We start from the raw sequence: 22,697 nt of genomic DNA on the forward strand, positions 1-22,697 counted from the left end.
TTTGTAACTGTCTCTCAGATGATACACATCGTACTGCGTGCTAGTGCTAGTTAAACAACTGATGTCAACAAATCAGCTATTCAGATAATTTAGGTAAGTTATTTATTTATTTCATAAATACATAAATTTTCTTTAATTTAGCAGACTTTACTCGTATTATTTATATTTTATAGTGCCGGCAAAAGTCTCACGCCGGCCTTGAAAGTGACACACCTTACATTACAGCAAATGCAGAGAAAAAATAATACAAGTTAGTATTGTTATTATTTAGAAAGAAATATAGGATTAAAATTAAAATAATTTTTAAAATATACTTACTCTATAACAATCAAATTAATTTAATTTCTAAACCAAATAAAATATGTTCCTGTAATTATGTACCTACTTGCTGTGTTTTTAAGAAATATGTACATAATAATTTATAGCATAATTTTAAATTTTTTAGATATTTTACAGAATAAGTAAGAAAAGAGGATGCAAATTCAATGATGATCTAAGAAGTGAATTTCCTTTTTATTAAATAAACCAAAAGCGATTACATGGTAAAATGTGGGAAATGTAATGGTGAATTTTCTATTTCACACAGCGGGAAGGATAATATTTCAAAGCACTTGGAGACACAGAAACATAAAAGATATTTAAATACTGCTGTATCTTCCTCCAAAATACAGGAATTTTTTTCAGAAAACAACTTATGGAGATGAAGAAAAGAAATTAGCATTAGCAGAAAGGCTTATATCTTTTCATGCTATTAATCACAATCATTTCTTCAGATCTATGGACTGTGTATCACAAGTTGTCAAAAAGTTCACCAACAAAAAATTTGCCTGTGCTAGAATAAAATCCGAGGCTTTGCCAGTGTTAAAATCTGGTCACCTTATCTTAGTAATTCCGCTCAACTGGTTGGCTGTTGCTCCAACACCACTGGGATGTCCACCTTCTCCTCCTTGTTGCTTTTAATTCCATAGGTGTTGCCCTGTCTATGGCGTTGTGTGCTCACTGGTCCTATCCCCCCTGCCCTTCCTGAAAGTCCCTCCAGAACCGTTGGTTTCTGGGTTTTACCTCTCACCTCTAAAATGGACATAAGAATTATCTACTTTCAAGGGCTGTTTATTTTTATTTGGAAGCACTTAGAAAACAATTAACACTTAATACATGTTAAACCAAAGAACACGTACACATATTTTTTGCCATCAAGGTGATTCCAGCTCATGGTAACACACGTGTGTAAAGTCGGACAGTAGACCTGCACTCCAGCGAGGTTCCAAGAAGGTGGCCTTTCAGTGCAGATCTCCAGTTCTTTCTTCTGAGGTACCCTGGGGTGGGTCCAACTGCCAATCATTTGCTTTGCTGTAGAGTGCTTAACCATTTGAACTACCCAGGGACCTGCTAACACATACTAGCTCTTAGTATTTCCCCAGGAAGATACTTGTATGCATTTTTTTCCTAACGTTATTTCTACCTAACAGATGCTTACAAGTATAGCTGGGATTGCTATATGACTAATTTGCTTAAAATAAATTTTGAACTATAAATCATATATGCATATGAATATATATACATGTATGTTTGTGTATATATCCATATCATCTCTATCTCTGTCTCTATCTGTCTGTCTATCATCTATCTATCTATTTGGTTTCAAACTTCATCCTTATCCTTCTATTACTGCCCAACTTAATATCCTTAATAACCTTCTCTTCTGTCCATCAAAACATTACCCATAACAGTCAGCAAGGAAGAGTTGCACTGAAATGATTGACTATAGGAAGTACTTTCTGAACTTTCTAATGTGCACTAGGAAGAAAGACGAGGTTTTCTATGCCTGAAATGAAATAGTAGCATAAAACTAACGGGGCAATTCTGTCCTGTCTTATAGGATTGATGTGAGTCAGTGTCAAATTGGTGGACATGAGTTTGGTTTGTTTTTGGAATATACATACAACGATGCTTCAAATCAGGTAACTTCATCTACTCATGCTACACAAATCTATGTTTATTGTTGTTGGTGGTGTTTCTATAGTTGCTGACACATTTCTTAATATTTTAAACTATACTACTATGATACTTAGTATTTATGTACCAATATCAATAATGTTTTTGAGAATTAAGACTACTTACAGAAAGATAAAAAATCAAAAAGGCTTCCACTCACTAATAATAGTATAAATCATAGTAGGAAGATTTCAAAAAACAACTTTGATAGTAGAATTCATAACTAAAATGTTTTAAAGCAACTTCCAATTGTATTTATCACATGTTATTATATGATTAAAATAGATAACAAACATGTTAAGACTTTCTCTGTGGTCTGGTACAGGACAGAGCTGGGAGAGCAGTGGGCCAGTGAGACTTTCTCTGTGGTCTGGTGCAGGACAGAGCGGGGAGAGCAGTGGGCCAGTGTTGCCTTACTTGGCGACACCAACGCTAAGAACAAACATCACGAGCCCAAAGTTCTCATTTTACTAAACTAGACATGGAATGTAGTTACTATGTCAACTTAATTTTAGCACTTAGGTATATTTTGAATTGTCTCTGTCCACAGCCAAGTCCACCAACTTAGTTTTTCTGTGTCTCTGCTTCTACCCGTCTTTACTTACTACTTTCAGAGTAACTTCTTTACTATATCTCTAATCACATCACTTCCGAGATTAACGAATTTTGGGTGACCTATCACTGATAAAAGAACACCAAATGAAATTCACTGTCATCAAGTCAATGCCAACTCATAGCAACTCTATAGGACAAGGTAGACCTGCTACCATGAGTTTCTGAGACCCTAACTCAACCAGAGTAGAAAGCCTATCTTCTCCCAGTGACCAACTGGTGTTTTCCAGCTGCCGAACTTGCAGTGAGCAGAGTGGTCTTAGGTGCTATTGAACTGGTTCCGATCCCTAGTAACCCTGTGCACAACAGAACAAAAGACCGCACGGTCCTGTGTCATCCTCACTATTGTTCCTGTGCCTAAACCCATTGATGCAGCTACAGTGCCAATCCATCTCGTTAAGTACCTTCTACTCCTTCACTTCCCCTCCACTTCCCCTCTTTCTGTGGAGGGCTGTGATCCACATGGTCAGAAGTCTGAAAGCCCAGCTTCCCCAGGCAAGGCAGAACTTCCTACCCCATCCACAGCTGCCGTCTCGGAAACTCACAAGTGCAGATTTACCCTGCGTTATAGGGCCCATATATATCAGCATTGACTTGATGGCAGTGAGTTTGAGAATTAATGTGACACCCCCCCAAATGGGTTCATTTATGCTAACTTCTTTCTAAATGACCTCTCTTATTATACTTCAAAGCAAAAATATGTACTTACCCATAAATTGATTCGTAGAATTGTAATGTTCTACTTGGCAAAGGGCTAAATTTGGGGAAAACACATCGTCTCCTCCAATTTATACTTGCCATCGTAGCATTGTTTTTCTTCACTTTCATTTCCGAAAGGTCAAATGCACTGAAATATGTGAAAAATCAGCAAAATTATATTTTTAGTAAACATTGCATTTTAAAATATAGTAGAAGATTACACATGATAATTTCTATTTTGTTTCATCTATTAAATATTTCACATTTTATCTTTTATTGTTTTGGTTTTAAGTGGTGTTGGGATCTGCTGCATGAATTTACACTATGTTCTTGTTAAGAAGTTAGAAAACTCTAAGTAACCATTCATTCAATTCCACTATCAAATTAAATATATATAGTGATTTGGGTGGAAGTTGATACAGCAAATTAGTTTTCCATTCAGCAATTTTTGCACATTGTGTTCTTGAAATATTTTGTACTGTTTCTTATCTGTTGCTTGCAATATTTGTATTGTTTTTTTATCTGTTGCTACACAGAGAAAAGGCAGAAATGTTGTTCTACTTCCATTACAGTCAAAGCCCACCACTGGTACTCAGTGACTTGTGGATTTCTAACACATGTGTGTTGAGTAGTTGAGGGATCACAAACACAGCCCTTCCTCACAGACTTGGACATTCTGATACTCTATAGCAGCAGTTATGCTAGAATTGTATCTCTCAGGGAAATATTTTTCTCTTGCTGAAGTGTTTCTCTTTCCAACATGATGGAAGATACCCAGACATTGTGTTATGCCATTCCTCTAGTAACCCTCATCCGTATTGACCCAAGGAATATGCATAACCCTGAGGTAGTTTACTGTGCCAACCTGGCCGATAAACACATGTGGGGTTAATTGAAGGGTGAAGAGATAAATGGCTCGGTGAGCCTCGCCTTTCTAGTTCTCGGGTCTCTTTCTTTCTGATGGTCGGACCAGTGTGCAGCTGTCTTAGCCTGTTCCCTGATTCAGCTCTCAAGGCTCACTTCCATCAAGGCATCTGTGAGGACAAGCCACATGGACCTACTCCGATACAGCCCTGGGTGCTGTAGCAGCCATGTGGAGACCCCTGCCAGCACTGAGATGCTTACACGCCCACTGATTTGGCTTTCCTCCTGCAGTCAGCATCATAGTGTGTGTTTTGTGAGATGGAGGAGGACTTTGTGGACTGGTGTTGGACATATGGGTTAATGTTGGACTTGGACAGCACTGGGTTGGGATGTTTTCTTGATGTGCACTTAACCTTTATATAAAACTCTCTCTTATACATGAGTTTCTGTGGATTTGTTTTTTTCTAAAGCACCCAGATTAACACAAACCCTATATGAAACTAAGAGACCATAACACTACCAAGACACCTGCATCTCAGGCACACCAAAATGATCTCTTCAACGGAATTCCATGGATCAATATTTATTTGGATAAAACATCATAAGTATATTGTTATATTAAATGACCACTATCCCTTTGGTTGGATAATCAATATGACATTTTAAGTTCAATATTTGAAAACAGCGTTGTGAGTAGTTACGAGATAACTGTTCCCATAATGTCTATCGATTTCTTCCCTTTGCGTGTTCTCAAGTGTTTAAGCTCTAAACTTGGTGTTCTCCTAACTGTATTACTACTTCCTTTAGCAAGATCCTTTAACGTAAGAACTTTTATACTTGATACTTACCTTATTTTCATTTTTGAAACATTTTTTATTGTGATGTGGGTGAAAGTTTTCAAAGAAAATTGGTTTTCCATTCAGCAATTCATATTAATTTTTGACTCAAGTCACATGAGTTCTCTCCATGTTTCCTCTCTGTGGTTTACCATTTCCGCTGGCTTGGATCTCTTATCCCTCCCAGCCTTTTGAACGTCATCTCTGGATAACAGCTGCCATCTCACTGTTGCTTGGTTATCAGCTTAGTTTCTTGGGTTGTATTCTTACTATTAAAATACATCCCTCCATCCTTTCTAATTTAATATGTGTATTGGGTTAAGTAAGCTGAATTTGTGTTTCTATAATTCTGCCTCTATTCTGTCCATTATTCATGTGTTCAGGAAGAAGGCAACAGATGTCTGCATCAATTGCCTCATACATTTGATGTGAGAATGGGGAAAAAAGCAAAAAAAACCAAAATCTGCTATTCTCCATATGCATTTAAAGAAGATTTCCATCTTTCATAAGTAAATATATCATCACAATTCTTATTTCTTGTTTAAATAAAGAAGTGACATTCCAATGCAGTTTTGTCATGGATTCTCATAAACTTCTGCCATGGAGGGCCTGAAGTGTAGCGTTGTGTCCACAAACGCACCCACCACTAGATCTAATCTACATGAAAACTGCTGTACGGGAGCAGGGCAGGCACATCCTCCATCACGTGACCGAACGAGTGGCTACGGGGCAGCCATGGAGTTAAAGAAGTGTTCAACAATTTTACTGAAATGCAAACTTTCACTTACTTGGTTTTGTCTCCATTGTGCCTATTAAGATCCTATTGTGTGACATCACATTAAAGTCTTTGCGACTTTAGAGAATGAGAACCACGAAGTCAGGGAATGAAGTGAGAAAGGTCTGACCCGTCTGAAGTGCATTTAAATCGGATCATGGAAATGGAATCTCCTGTTTTACATGGAGTGAGGAATCAAAACGTTTGAAGAATTATAGCCGCAACAAAAAATATTAAGAATGTCAGTCATCCTATATGATTTTCAAATGATCTAAAATCTGGTGAGAAAGGTTAAAATTAATTAGCCTTCTATGATGGGTCTGATGAGAATTCTACTAGTACTACTTCTACCTTTTGCTAATTCTTTGCCATTGGAGAGAACAACGAAACTCCTCAGCTGTCATACAAGGGGCAGGAGTCTGGCTTTTGTTCCTAGAGAGTTTGCTGGAAAGCTCTGAAAATTAAACAAATAAGTCCTCAATAATATACACCAAATTGAAAAAAGAGTGTTAGGATGATTTTATTTGACTGAATTCTTATTGCATTTGATTAGGTCACCTTCTTGACAATTGTCTCCCCATGTGTTTTAGCTGAGCCCCGTAATCCCAGTACATATGTATGTCCGAAAAAATATCAATGCTTTTAAAATTGTTAAGATATTAGTTTCTTTTCCAATTCTTCAGCTTGTGTTTTCTGACTACATTGTGGCTTGTCAAGCCTCCTGACTTGGAAGTTACATCTCCCAAAAGGTCCCTTCTGCTTTGCTTTCACTTCAGTGGCTCCTCCCAGTCAAACATATGCTCAAGTTCAAGGTTTTCCTTTTTAGCTTCTAAAGCTCCCTGCGATCTTGCAGCATGTAACCTGCAAGGTCTCTTAATCCCATAAAGTCTAAATCATGCTCCCTACCCTCCAAACTACACACCATTTATCTGCTCTTACAGCCCACCTGGAGTTTCTTGGCTGCCATGAATTTTGTGTGTTGGCTCCTGGGTTACAGAAGGTGGGTATTTCTCAGCAAACGTTAAGCTGCCTGAATTTAACAAGTGTAACTTCTGCATGAATAAATGATATTTGCTTGTTCAGTAGTGCTCCAGGGTATAGTAAATTTTGATTTCTCTATTTTAATCTTGTTTGTACGCATGCGTAATTATGTTTGTTTGGTTTCGCACTGTATGGAGAGTGTTAGGTAATGTTATTATCAATGCTTTTGCTCCTCTCACAATGTCAGCCATGGAACTAGAGCAAAACATCGAGCCTTGAAATGGCATGACGAAGATAGGGTGAATATAGCTTTGAAGGGCTGTATAATTCTGGAGATTTATAACTTTGGTGTAAATATTCACATTGAACTCAGCCATGACGAGTTTAACTTTTTTCACCAGTTTCTAGATCATTTGAAAACCATATAGGATGACTGACATTCTTAAGATTTTTGTGGCTGCTGTTATTCTTCAAATGTTTTATTCTTCACTCCATTCAAAGAAAAGTTTGCATTACCATGTTATGATTTAAATATATATCAGACAGGTAGAAATGTGGATGCATATGTATAAATCAATGCTTCAAAACGGAATCCCTCGTAACTATTGCAATGGAATAAATATCCAGCTGCTATTGGGATTGACAGAATATGTTTAAAAGTGCTGCTGAAATAAATTCTTTACTGGGTGGCTTCTCCATCTTTTACTATAAAAAGCTAATTACTCTTATGTATAGGTAATTATCATATCATTTTTTATAATGTGTCATGTTGTATACATATGAACATTGAATAAGGAAGGCCAAAGAAGGACCGGTACTGGCAAAGAATAGTCAAAGGACCACGGACTCCCAAAAGAACAAACAGGTCTGTCTTGGAAGAAGTGCAACCAGAATGCTCCTTGGAGATCAAGAATGGCGAGACTTCATCTTGGATACTTTGTCCATGTTGTCAGGAGAGATCAGTCCCTGGAGAAGGCCATCCCATAAAGTAGAGGGACAGTGAAAAAGAGGAAGACCCTCACCGAAGTGCCTGGACACAGAATGTGCCCCCAGGGGCTCAACGAGAGGAACATTTGTAAGGATGGGGCAAGACCAGGGAGTGTCCATTCTGCTGAACATGGGCTTACGGAGTCGGAAGACAGCTGATGGTACCCGACGACGACAACATGGCGTATCAAGATTTGCTTTGCGCTTTGTTAAATCAAATGTCTGCAATTCTGCTTCCCAAATCTCATATTTTGGTTATCAAACCAGCAACTCATCTATTACCTTTTCTTTGCAAATCTGTTCGCAAAAGGTAAGGATAGTCCCTCTTCAGTTTTCAGAAGTGGACATGTCAAATTGTTATCTTCATGGGATTTGAATGCATGACATGTCCTCTACTGAAAAGCCAATTCACTGCCATCGAATCAGTCCTGACTCACAGTGACCTTATAGGATAGGGTAGGACTGGCTCTGTGTGTTTCTGAGACTGTACTATTTTTTTAGAGTAGAAAGCTTCATCTTTCTACCACTGAGCAGCTGACCCAGAGAATAAACCACAATGCCACCAGGGTTCCTTGCTCGTCTCTCCTTAGAGAACAATGAGTTTAGGAAATCCAAGAATTCACGAATACTTGAGCTTGGCTGAAGGAAAATGTCAGATGTATTTGTGTGACAAATCAAAGAACATAAAAACAGTTTGTAAATCCTAGCTCTACCAATCACTAACTGGGTACTTTGGATTAGTTACATAACACTTTGCCTCATTTTCTCCTCTGTCAAATAGGAATGAAACCACGGCATGTTTTATAGTGTGCTTCTTAGAATTCAATAAATTACCACGTGCAAAGTTCTTAAAAGAGTGACTGTTATGATTGTCATCATTGAACTGTGTGACCCATGAGGATTTGTAAGCTAAGGGTAGGCACATATCTGAGGGGCAGCAGGTTACACTTCATTCGTTTAAAAAAGGTTTATTTAAGGCAACATAAATGCAAACATATTTTAGGCCTCGGAGTCCTATGATTATGGGAAAGTAAATCATAGAAATTATAGAGAGCTTCTAAAAGAGAGCTATATACCTGACATTTCCATGAGGAAGCATGGGGTCTAGAAATTATAGGCAAAACCTACCTCAGCATTGCCAAAAGGCACACACGCAGATGAGGGGCCTCTTATAATGTTACCCTCTTGCTGCGATGCGTGGTGACCTAGTGGAGTAGTAGATAATTCCCTGACCTGCTAACTGCAATGTTGGCACTTTAAAATCATCGGCAACTCAATGGGAGAAAGATGAACATTTATCTACTCCCCTAAACAAATTACTGTCTCAGAAACCCTCAGAGGCAGTTCTACACTGTCCTATACAGTCACTATGAGTAGGAGACCACTCAGTGGCAGTGTGTTGGAAGTTGTAGTTTTTTTTAATCATATGTATATAAAACAACTTTTTTATTATAGGCAATTTGCTTTTTACAGTGTAGACTTGGCCGCTCACCAATAATGAGTGTGGGAAAATCTCACATTCTTTATCTCATTTCATCATCAAATGAGTGAGACTACAATACTTGCTCAAAATGCTGCTTTGAGCGGGGGGGCGGGGGGAGGAGAGAAAGAGAGAGAGAACCTGGACTACTCCTGTAACATAATTGCAAGTTCCTTTTCCTCTTGTTGACTTCCCCAAGAACTCCACAGAGCACACAGAAATCCAGAGTGGGACTTTTTCATCGTCTGCCAAGTCCCTCCACAGAAGCAGGAATGCCAGCAGTCCAAGTGTAAATTGCAAGGGCCACATCACACCTTGAACATGAAGATCCCAGATGGTCGCTTTTTCCAGGGGAACTGAGAGAACCAATTTTTTTCTCTCTGTCCCTGTCCAAATGTTCCTTATTAGAGCCCTGACGGCACAGTGGGTTACGCCTTGGACTGCAAACCACAAGTTCAGCTGTTCAAGTCCACCAGCCAATTCTTGGGAGGAAGCTGAATCTTACTGCTCCAATAAAGGTCTACAGCCTCAGAAATACACAGAGATAGTTCTCTTACAGTTCCCTGGGAGCTGAAATCAACATGAGCACAGGAAGATTGAGCAATAAGCTGTCAGAGGGTAGCACAGCCAATGTATCTGAATTCTGACATCTATTTTCCCTATGAGTATGACTGAAAGGAAGCACAATCTCTTCGACCAACAACCAATCTGAGGATATGGTTAGAATGACCAACTTTTTAATGATAAAAAAAAAACACATTTGACATTACTGAGGATTAATAGCAGGTATGGTCCTAGACTCGGCTGACACCACACAGATAAAGCATCTTAGCAGAAAGAAGAAAGAGTCAAATGACAAGAACAAGAAATCAATCAGTCGATGGTCACAGCAGAGTGTGTCATTAATTGAATAGCCAAAAATGAACTAACGACAGATGTGAAACACACGTGCGTGTGCACACGCACAAGAGATAAGTGCTTGAACCGGGTGCTTGTGAGGGCACATGATGGCGTGGCTTGACATCACAATGCAATCCAGTACCACAGGTAGTATGGGCCAGACGATAGTTTAATTATCTCTCAAAACTCAATGCAATTTAATAGTGAAGAAATCTGAGCTGAGGGAGGGGAAACATCTAATTATTGTTTTTATGATCTAATCCTACCCTTTGTCCAAATGCCCTTTCCATAACATGTAACAAGTTACTTTTCACAAAAGTGTACCAAAAGCCTGCTTCCTAAAATTGCATAGGTTTACAAAACCCATTTCTTTTCTATTTTCTCAATAGCTTCAGGCAAAATCGTGAAAATTATAGAAAAATGGAATCTTCCTGTACTTATCTTGATAAGCATTCTATATTGTGTCAGTAGTAGGAAAAGAATATTTCACCTTCATCCACAAAAAGGTAATCTATTTGAATAACTATGCAAAGAAACTTAGCTAAGCAATAAAATGTAAGTCAGGAAAGTATCTAAGCTTCAACCTTACATGCAATATTTAAAATATGAGTGTACAAACTTCCAACGGAGAGTCCTTGCATGACAGTCCCACCTAGTGAATGCAGTCCTAGCTAAGGTTGTGCTGGGCGAAATCCACAATTGTAGTATTGTGAGCAGTTGAAAAGTTGTCTTTCAACTTCCAACAGTTGAAACTCTCTTGTTTTTAATAAGGAATGTGAAACAAAGCATTGTCGTGGCACCTGAGTTTCTGCTGTTGCAAAAACATTGTCAATGATTCGGCGGTCTTTCAGCTCTCGATGTTTTCTGATTTCTATCTTTCATTTTGAGGGTGATAACTGAGAATTACCAGAAATGATTTATTCATTAAAGCAGCTAATGTTGTAGAAACTAGATCTAAGGAATAGGCCTTGCTGATTATGACACAGATCTTAAGAAAGACAAAAAGTTGGTTATGTTTTGAAGAAAAAAACACACAAACAGATAAATGACTATTCAGTTATTTCAATTACTTTAGACTAACTTAAGAGAAGAATAAATTTGATTGACACTTCACATAATTCCCATGTCACTCGACATGAGTATTCAGTGACTCGTTATGAATCTTCATACATAAGAACACACACAACTTGTCACGGTCCTATGGTGACACTTTCTCACGTCATCAGTAGGTTTCGAATACTCTTGCTACAAGGGGCCATCCAGTCGGTCTGCCTCACAGAAGCCTCTGTACATTGAACAAACTGCCATTGCTGCTCACAGTCCTCCTGGCTCTGTGTGAGTCCATTGTTACAGAGAATTGACTCTTATTATGCACAGGTTCTGTAAGAGCACAATCAAGTATTGTTGAAATCCCATTCTTGGCAATGTTATCCATAAGTTTTAAGGATACCTCTTTCTGGATGCCTTTGCACAGTCAATGAAAAGCATGTAGATATCCTTCTAGTATGATCTTTTTTAGTTAAGAAAAAAGTTAATCTGACATCAGCAGTGATATCCCTTGTTCCATGCCTTGTTTTGAGTCTGGACTGATTTTCTGGATTTTTTCTTGTCACTGCACTGCTGTAACTCTTTTTGAATTATTTTTAGAAAAAAATTTACTTGCATATGATATTGATGAATATTTTCCCCTTCTGTTGCATCTCTTTTATTTGGAGTTGGCAAGTATTGATCTTTTCCTGTCAGTTGGGCAGGTTGCTGCCTTCCAGTTTCTTGTGACTATGACTGAGTAATTAATATTTTTACCCATTGGTTGAAATATCTACATTGATATCCCATCAATTCCTGGAAACGTGTCTTTCTCTAATGCCTCCAGTGTGGGTTGGACAGCTTTCTTCAATAGCAAGATGCTACCCCGGAACTGGGTGAATGCTGACTAATTCTTTTTGAGATACTGCCACTTTATTCCTTTTATCTTCTTTACATGCTTCTTGGATTGTTCAATATTTTATCCACGTTGTAGTTAGGTTTCAACTCATAATGACCATATGTACCACAAAACGAAACACTTCCCAGTCCCGTGCTATCTTCACAATTGCGATGACGCTCCCGTGCAACGTTCAGCCACGATTTCAGACTATCTATTTATAGGCCTTCCTCTTTGTCAATGAGGCCCTTTTCCAGGGATTGCTCACTCCTGGTCACATGTTCTAAGAATGTGAGATGAAGTCTTGCCACCCTCGCTTCCAGCAAGCATTATGGTTGATATATTTTCCAAGACAGATTTACTTGTATTTGTAACAGTACACAGTACTTCCAATGTTTTTCACCCAAATCATAATTTATCCTTATTTATTGCATATTTCAAATGCATATGAGGCAACTGAAAATACCTTGGCTTGAGTTAGGTAGACTAAAAATGACATCATTTTTCTTAAATTCTTTTAAAAAGTCTTGTGAAGCAGATTTGCCCAATGCAATACATTAATGGATTTCCTAAACGCTGCTTCCATGAGCATTGGTTGTGTTTATAAGCAAAATAAAAACCTTGACAACTTCAGTATTTTCTTTATTGATCATATTGTTGTTTATTGGTCTAGTTGTGAAGATTTTTGTTTTCTACACATTAAGTAGTAATCAAATTGAAGGTTGTATTCTTTTGTTTTCCTTAGTCAGTGCTTCAAATTCTCTTCAATTTCAAAAAGCAAGGTTATTTCAGGAAGCTATTGAGTATTCCTCCAGTACTCCTTGTCTTTGATTATTGGCTCAGCATACAGATTGAGTAGGTAGAGTGGTACAGTCCATTCCAGATGCCCATCTTTACTGAACTTCAAATCATACAGTTTCCATTTGTTCTGTTTAAGTGAATGTCTATTAGTCTATATACAGGCTCTGTATGAACATAATTAGGTGTTCAAAAATTTCCATTCTTCCTAATGTTATCCATAGTTCTTATGATCTACCCAATTGAATGCCTTTGCATAATCCATAAAAGACAAGCCAATGTCTTTCTGATATTCTCTAATTTCAGCCAAGATGCATCTGACATCAGCAATGGTATTACTAATTTTGTGTTCTCTTCTGAATATGACTTGCATTTGGGGGAATTACCTGCCAATAGTACTGACGCCTGCATTCATTTTTTAATTAGCTTCAGAAAAAGTTTATTTGTACATAATATTAATATTGTCCAAGAATTTCCTCATTCTGATGGATCACCTTTCCTTGGATTGGGCATGAATATGGAGCTCTGGCCATCAAATATGTGCTGTGAAAACTGATTCAGTTTGTTGAAACATTTAGTGGTATTCCATACATTTCTGGAGCCTTGTTTTTCACTAATGCCTTCAGTGCAGCTGGATATCTCCCTTCAATACCATCTTTCCTTGATTTTAGGCTCATGTTTGAAGTGGTTGAAGTTGAGCACTTATTTTTGGCACATTGACTCTGTGTATTCACTCCATTTTTTATTGCTTACTGAAGCATTCAACATTTTAAATCTTCCAATATTTCAACTTGAAGTTTGAATATTTTTATGCAGTTTTTTTCCAGGTGATTGAATAATAAGTGTATTCTTCCTTTTGGGATTTCTAATTCCAGGTCATTGTACATTTCATTATAATGTTTTACTTTATTTTTAAGAACTGCATTTTGAAATTTTCTTCACAACTTATTAATATCAGAGGAAATTTTCCATCAAATCCTTCAATATGACAACTGCAAGATCACTGTTTTTTTTCATTCCTGTCAGCTTGAAAATATGGTAAATATGTTCTTTAGTTGGGATTTCTAACTCCAAGTATTGACACATTTAAAAAATATATTTTAAGAAACTTTTTATTGTGAATTAGGTGGATAGTTTCATAAGAGATCATAGTTTTACACTCAATAAATCATGCACATTCTGATTGCTACTCATCCATTTCAGTGCCCTCAATGGACCTGACTTATCTCACATCCTCCCTATGTTTTCTGGTTCCATCCCTCCTTCTGCCATAACCTGGGGAACTTTGTCCTTGGGCAGCATGGCCCTTTTGATTTTAAGTGGTTGGTTATTTTAGCTCAGAGTTTAGTCCAGTTCCAGAACTAAAAGGTACGGGCAAAAATCTGGGGTCTCCCCAGTCTCTACCCAACCAGTAAGGATGGTTTCCTTTCATTTTGAGTTTGACAATTTTTTCCCACTTTGTCTTGGATCTTCTAATGTGATCTTTTTCAGAGCAATTGGTACTGGTAGCCAGGCATCATTGAGTTCTTCTAATCTCTGGGTTGTGGAGATTGTTAGCCTAACCCATTAATCCACTGGACTGCTTGCTTTCACAGGCCTTTTGATTTCCATCATTCGTCTTTCCTCGGGGGTGGGGGTGTGTGTGGAGATATCAATAGTTAGTTGCATCTTAGCTGTCTGCTCACCAGTATTTAAGATGCCAGTCACTACAGACTAAATTATGCAGTAGAACGTTGTCTTTGTGAACTATATTTTCCCAATTGATTTTTGGTGACCCCGAAGACCGTGGTCCTGACACCCTATTCTGTCAAGGCCTTTGTTTATGTATGGCTCAGGCTTTCTCATAATTTTGTCTCCTACTTGCACCACCACATTTATGGATTTATTTGGAATAAAAATAAGTAAATGTACTCAATTGATATCTATATATATATATAGAGAGAGATACCACCACATTCCATCTCATGTCTATTTAGCCTTTACTTCAATGCCTTTGTTGATTTTAACTGTTTCAAACCTCCAAAGTTTTCCTCTGCCTCCATATTTTTCCTCACCATATTTCATGATAAAATTTTAATTTGTCTTCACAAGTCTTTCTTTGAAATCTTCCATTCAGCAATTCACTGCAGCATTTTCTTCATTTAGCTACACTAGGGTTAAAAGTACATTTTGGTTCTCTGCAGTTATCCACTTTGGTCTTTTTTTTTAAAGACCTTTTGCTTTCTTTAAGTATGATGTTCTTTATGTTATCCTACAAGTCATCTTGTCTTTGGTCATGTCCAGTATACCAAATATATTCTTAAGATGCTCTATGAATTCAGGTGGAATATGCACGAGGTCCTACTTTGCCTTTCCTGACCTTGTTTTGCTTTTCTTTATGCTTCAACTTTGACATGTACATGGGCAACTGATGATTTACTCCAAAGTTAGCACCTGGCCTTGTTCTGATGGATGACACTGAGTTTTTCTATCATCTCTTTCCACAAACGTACTTGATGTGATTCCTGTATAGTCCATCTGTAAAAACACTACATTTATATTTACTGTTTATGTTGTTGAAGAAATATATTCTCTATGACTAAGTTGTAGGTATTACGAAGTTCTGTCACATAATCTCAGACATCATGTCACAAATCAAAGCAATATGTTCCAACTGTTAGCACTTCCTCTTCAAAGGTAAGTAAAAAATTATTGGTATAAAACTGTATAAACCTTTATTAAAATGTAGTAATGTAAAGCTTCTTCTAGGACTATATACTTTTAAAAGTATGTTTTTATCCTCTAAACCTTTCCTAAAGCAATCTGCCCTCCTTGTTTGGCACTGTGTCAGAATAGCAATCCCGGGGTCCTTGGTATGCTCACACCGTCTCCCTTTCAAATCATCTTCGAGTTGGGGAAATTGGAAGTCTGATGGGACAACATCAGGACTATATGCTGGGGTAATGTTTGCCAGTGGGATGCTCATAGAACAATATTGGTAGTATGAAAGACAACACTCCTACTCAGAGCAGCCAATGCACAGAGAGGACCACAGGGGCATCACACCTCAAGACACTGAGCATCACACCCTCACTTACCCACAGTGCTGCAGGGGACAGCACTAGAGACACAGTGCAGGAATTGGGTCTTGTCCGACCCACACCCACCCTGGGGCAAAATATGAAGGGAACACAACAGAGCAGCAAGGGGAGCAAAGTAATGAAATCCTGGAGAAATCCCAAAAATAGACTTCGGCGCCAGGCTTGGCACATCATCAGATTTGATAGAAAAACATTATTAGGGTCAACAGACAGACCCTGAACTATTTGTAGACCGCCCCTCCATGTCTGTTTATATGATAGGCAGGATAAACAATCCTGTGGAAAAAACAATCGGAATGACATTTATGGGGGTACATGGGAGGTAGGGGGAAGGAAATGGGGAGCCAACAAACCCAGGGACAAGGGAACCACAGTGATCAAAAATTGATGGTGAGGAGGGTGTAAAACACCTGGTGGGGTTTGATCAAGTGAAATGTAGCTGAGAGCAATTACAGAGAGCCAAATGAAGGTGGAACATGAAAGTGGGACAGGAGGAAAGTAAAATGAAATAGAAGAAAGAACTAGGAGGCAAAAACAGTTGTAGAGGTATAAATACAGGCACATACATATGTAAATATACTGTATTTAACAATAAATATATTTATATATTAAGTAATAAGGTAGCAGATGGACATTAGGCCTCTCTACTCAAGTACTCCTTCAATGCAAAAACACTTTGTTCTAACAACCTGGCATTTTGTGACACTTACCTTCCCGGCATAATTGCTGAAGACAAAGCAGTTGCATAAGCAAATGTAGTGAAGAAAGCTGATGATGTCCGACTATTAAAAGATATAGCATCTGGGGTGTTAAAGATAAACAAGCTGCCATCTATTTTGGAAGTAACAAAGCCCACATTGAAGAAGCACACCAACCTGTGTGGTCATGCGGTGTCCACAGCTATCAGGCACCAAAAGATCCAGAAGAAACCATTCTATTGATGGGAACAAAAGGGGCCAGAGTAGAGACCCAAAGGCCAGTTGAGACAATTGGACATCCCTTCACAGAAGGGACTCAAGGAAGGTATGAGCCAACCAGGGTACACACAGCATTCCTCTAGTTCTTTAATGTTTAATGTTTCCTTCTCCATTCCACCACCCTCACGATCATGACCAGAGTTCTACCTTACAGATTTGGCTAGACCAGAGCATGTACACTGATACAGATAAGAGATCTTGACACAGGGAATCCAGGACAGATAAACCCCTCAGGACCAATAACGACAGTAGCAATAGCATGAGGGTAGGGGGAAGGTGGGGGGGAGGAAGGGGTAATCGACTGCAACGATCGATGTATAACCCACACTCCCCCCAACAGAGTGATCGACAACAGAAACATGGGTGAAGGGTGACAGCAGATGGTGTAAGATATGAAAATAATAATTTATAATTTGTCAAGGGTTCATGAGGGTGAGAGTGGTGGGGGAAAGGGGAAGAAAAGAGGAGCTGATACCAAGGGCTCAAGTAGAAAGAAACTGTTTGGAAAATGATGATGATAGCATATGTACAAAAGTGCTTCCTACAATGGATTGTTGTAAGAGCCCCCAATAAAGTGATTTATTAAAATTAAATTTTAAAAAAAGAATGAGCAGAAGGTGTCTTGTTGTGATTTCCAAAAATAAAAAATAAATTAAAACTCATGGGCACAATTTCCCTGACATTTTCCTCACCAATACAATTTTTATTTTTTCCTAAAAATTTCTGCAGCATAAAACCTCATGATTTTCCTGTGTCCCTCAATAAAACATATCAAAATTAAATTGGGGGGGATTGTAACATCTCGTCACCAATATGTTCTAAACCACAGTCACCAAAACCTATCCACCAAAGCGTGGCCCTGCTGGTATTTCCCTCTTCGCTGACCTCGTGCGGCGCAGGTTCTGTGTGGGGTGAGGTGGGGCAGTGCGTGGGAAGCCACTCTGAGGAAGCCAAGACAAGTGTCTGGAAGAACTTGTCTGTAGCTGTGCATCAATTAGAGTGACCTGTTTAAACATGTTTGTTTAGAATAGACTCATGTATACACGAATTGCAAACCTATTAAATCTTTTGTTTTGCCTTTTATTTGACTTTCATGTTTTCAACTGTCACATTTCATTCACCAGAAATTATCTATGAAACTTGATTTCATGATTGACTAAAGTTGGTGAAAATACTCAATTTTTTCATCCATCGCATTATTGGTTACTGAATAATTTTGAATAATAACCATATCAACAGGTCTTCTTTATAGATTTGTGGATATAGTCCTTTGTCACTGAAACCATTGCACTTCAAGATAGACCTTGAATGTTTTTTGTTTTTGCTTTTGTTTTTCTAACAATGACTACAATACTGTTCTTCAATTTGTCATTCTTAGTCTAGTAGATCAGAAAATGGTCAGATTCAAACTCACCAATACCTATTATTTAGCCCACTATGCCAATGCATTTGGAAGACAGCTTTGTGACTGGAAGAGCTCTGGATCTGTACCCATTCCAAAGAAAGGTAATTCAACGAAAAGCTCAAATCATACAACAATATCACTCATATCACTTGCAAGTAAAATTTTGCTAAGAATCATCCAACAATGGTTGTCACAGTTCTTTGACGGGGAGCTGCCGCAATTTCTGGCCCGATTCAGAACAGGCTGTGGAAGAAGGGATATCATTGCTGATGCCAGGTGCATCTTGACTGAGAGTCCAGAACACTAAAAGGGATGTGTACTTGGGTTTTATTGACTGCGCAAATGGCTGCCACTGTGTGGACGGTAACACACTATGAACAGCCTTGAGAGGAATGGGACACCCAGACACCCCATTGTGCTCATGAGAACCTCTACATGGACCAAGAGGCACTTGTGCTAACAAAACAAGGGAATTCATAAGTGGTTTAAAATTGGGAATGGTGTGGATCTGGGTTGCATCCTCTTACCAAGCATCTTCAATCGGTACGCTAAGCAAATAATCAGAGAATCCAGTTTATATAGAGAAGACAGCATCAGGATTCAAGGAAGACTTATTGACCCCATAATATGCAGATGACACCTACTTGCTTGCTGAAAGTGAGGGAGACCTGAAGCACCTCCTGATGATCAAGGATTGAAGTCTTCAACATGGATTACAACTCAGAACTGGAACAAGAAGTAACAGCATGCTAAACTGAGACAAGGATTCAAAGATTGTATCTTGCTTGTATCATAATCAATGGTTATGGAAGCAGTAGTCAAGGGATCAAAGGCTGCAATGCATTGGGCAAATCTGCTGCCCAAGACCTCTTTAAAGTGTTGAAAAGCAAGGAGATTACTTTGAGGACTAGAGTCGGCCTCACACAAGCCATAACAATATCAATGGCCTCCTGTGCATGTGGATATTGGACATTGAATCAGGAAGATTGGAGAAGAATTGATACATTTGAATATGGCACTTGTGAAGAATATTGAAATTACTATGGTCTGCCAAAACAGCAAGTAAATGTTTCTTGGAAGACAGCCAGCCAGAATGCTCTTTAGAAGCAAGGATGGCAAGACACTGTCTCACATACTTTGGATATATTATCAGGAGAGACCTATCTTGGGAAAAGATATCATACTTAGTAGAGGGGAGATGAAATCCTCAAGATGGACTGACACAGTGCCTGTCACAAGGACCCCACAGAAGAACCATTGTGAAGATGGCCCGGAACCCAGTGGCATGTCCTTCTATGACAGACGGCTGCTCTGAGTAGGAACCACTGGGCAGCACCACCCCCGTGACCGACACCATCACCCAGGATAACAATCTTCCAGCTTTCATTAACTTTTTTAAAAACTTCCGATTTCCAGGTTCATCCATCATATGTAACACATCCAAATTATTAATTCATGCTTACATGTTTATTCTCAGTTTGAGTGATTCCCAATCTTTGGGGCTCATTTTAGGGACTATATCAGGCAATGTTTCACACCTGATTGGTAAGGTTTTCACTGGACAGCATTTTTAGAAGCAGACCAGTAGGGTTCTCTGGATTTTCTTTTTTCCTATTTTGTCTCAGTCTTGCAGCTACACGGAAACTGCCCCTGTGGAGGACTGTACTGGTCGGTTACTGGTATCACAGCGTTCAACACCGCCGCAGCGTGAGAAGCTTGCAGGACAAGAAATGGATAAATGAGCGGTCAACTCTGGAATTTGAAACAAGAAATAATTTCACTAAAAGGAACCAAAATAGAAGAATATGTTTTCTGTTCATGTTTCAAAAAAAGCTTCCACTTGTTAACATGCTGAGGGTGCAATATTTTATATGACTATGAATCAACTTTTCTCAGAAGTGATCAGAACTCCCTTCTAATTTTATTTCTGGTTCCCATACACTAACATTATATTAGCCTATTATATTAAACCTGATACTGTTGTTGAAAACTTAAAAATATTTTCAGATATTAGCATTAATTATTTTATTATAATTAAAATAATCATTTTCCATTTCACTTGGATTTTCTTCTTAAAGGCAAAATTTCCTGATAACCTTCTAGTACAAGTCCTTACACTTAAAATGCTTGCTTAACTGTAAAATTCTTTAATTTGTAAATCGATCTTATGTAGACAAATATTTAAAAACTGAATCATGGGTTAAATTTTCAAAGAAAAATAGTTTCGCTATTACTTCTCAAAGTTTGGTGCACATTAAAATCATCTAGGGATATTAAAAACATACTGATGCCAAACTTCTGATGCCAGCATTGGTCTAATATGTAACCTATGTATTGTTTATATATATATATATATATATATATATCCATGTATGTGTGTATGTATATATCTATCTATATCATCTATCTATCTATATGTCATCTATCTATCTGTAATGTCTACTGACTTGCACGCAGATTTGACAGGCTGTGGGGAAATTCTGAATAATATTCTTCCATTTCATTCCTCAAAGGAAATTTTATAAATAATCATTGCTTGCAAGCTCCCTTCTCGCTCTCATCTCTTTAAAAATCTCAGAAAAGACATAGTTTTCTCCCGATCATGATTTTTCATAAAGTTTTAGATATGTCTACAATGGGGCAATGTACAAGGAAGGATATTCATCTTAATTATGTTAATCCTCCTTAGCCAAGAAATGGGAAGTTGGATCATCCCTCTGGATCAACAGAGATACGTTTATCATTGCCATAAAATTGTTTTTGGGTAATTTAAATACATCCTTCGGGTTTGTAAAATATTCATGAAATAGCAGCATATTTCCCTGTGGGTCACTCTATAGCATGTAAAATACAAAAGGCTAAAACTTTTTTATATTTTCAAGTATTATTGCAAAATTCTAAGTGATTCTGTATATGAGTGAACCAATTTAACTCTATAGCAGTCATGATGATTTTGCCTCTTCTTACAAAATATTTGTAGCTAGTCTCTTCAGCTAGACTTCAAGTAACTGGTAATTTTCCAACATGAAATTAAAGTCCATAAACAGAAGACAAAATATAGAAAATTCTTATAAAGTTTATTTGATATTTATGAACTCTCCTTAGTTAAATAATTATATTTAGGTACATGTTACAGCAGTAAAAGTGAAACAAAATATTATTACTAGAGATTTTATAGTTCTGTAATTCGGTTTGTGATACTACGTTGATTTTTCATTACTACGTTGATATTTTATATATAACTGATAATGAAGAACTAATTTATTGATAAAATTAGTAGTTGTATTAATCTTAGTTTTCTAAGCAATATTAAAGGAGTTTTACTTTCAAATATTTGGAAATATCCAAAAGTAAAATAACATTATCTAATGTAAACTGCAGTTAAGATCTTAAGGAATCTGTTAAATATATTAAAATATTATCTCAATTATATTCTTTAAAACCCATTGAAGTGGGAAATTTTATCATACTTTGATTAGTAGAATCAAACTGTGACAGCCAGGATCCTACCTATGTTGATTATTCTTAGAATCCATGCACAATTTTATGTAATAAAATTAGCATTAGCCTTTAAACATGTAATATCTAAGCATCCTGAAAAGATATCGAAATTCAATTACTCTTTTTGGCTCCATATTATGATTTCCAAATACATAGATATGATTGTCAATTTCATTTTAATTTTTTACCAGACGCTTGATATTACTTACATGCAGTCTTTTTATTGTTTTATAATTTGGTTGGGAAATTTAACAAAATTGAAACTGTATTTCTTCCAGATAAACTGATAACATTCTTAGTACATTTCCAGTTGCGTGTGACATGACGGGCACCCCTTCTCCAGCGTGCCTTCCTCTGTACCACAGAGGCTGAAAGGTGGAGGTGGTCATGGTCAGGGTTATCCACTGTCTTTGGAGCAGCACAACTGTGCTAACAGCTGCTGTGTCTCCACCATCCAGCTCCATGAGCCCTAGGGAATGGCCCAGGTGTTGGGTGGCCCTCAAATCAGTAGACAGGTCAGATCAGGCTACCTGGGCCCAGAAGAGACTGCCAGGTGGCAGAGGCTTGGCTTTGGGAGAAGAGACTTCTGAGACCAGCTGCTTGACTACCTCCAACTGTGAGCTTAAGATCCTAACACTGGCTGTGGGCAGGTGTGGCTTCTCAGCCAAACACCAGAAATACAAACTGCCTACTTTTTCTCAGAGACTTCTTCCTCCACCCGCTACATTTTCCCCTCACTCCAGATCCTGGTTAAACTGTACAGTAGCCAGGTAGTATATTTCTTTTTTAATACTGTTTTAAATGTGAAATGTCAGATGAGATAGAAAATAAGGGAGACATCGGTCAGTGTAAGACATGAAAAAATAATAATAATTTATAAATT

This window comes from Tenrec ecaudatus, chromosome 7 (genome assembly GCF_050624435.1).
Source record: "Tenrec ecaudatus isolate mTenEca1 chromosome 7, mTenEca1.hap1, whole genome shotgun sequence".
NCBI lineage: Eukaryota > Metazoa > Chordata > Mammalia > Afrosoricida > Tenrecidae > Tenrec > Tenrec ecaudatus.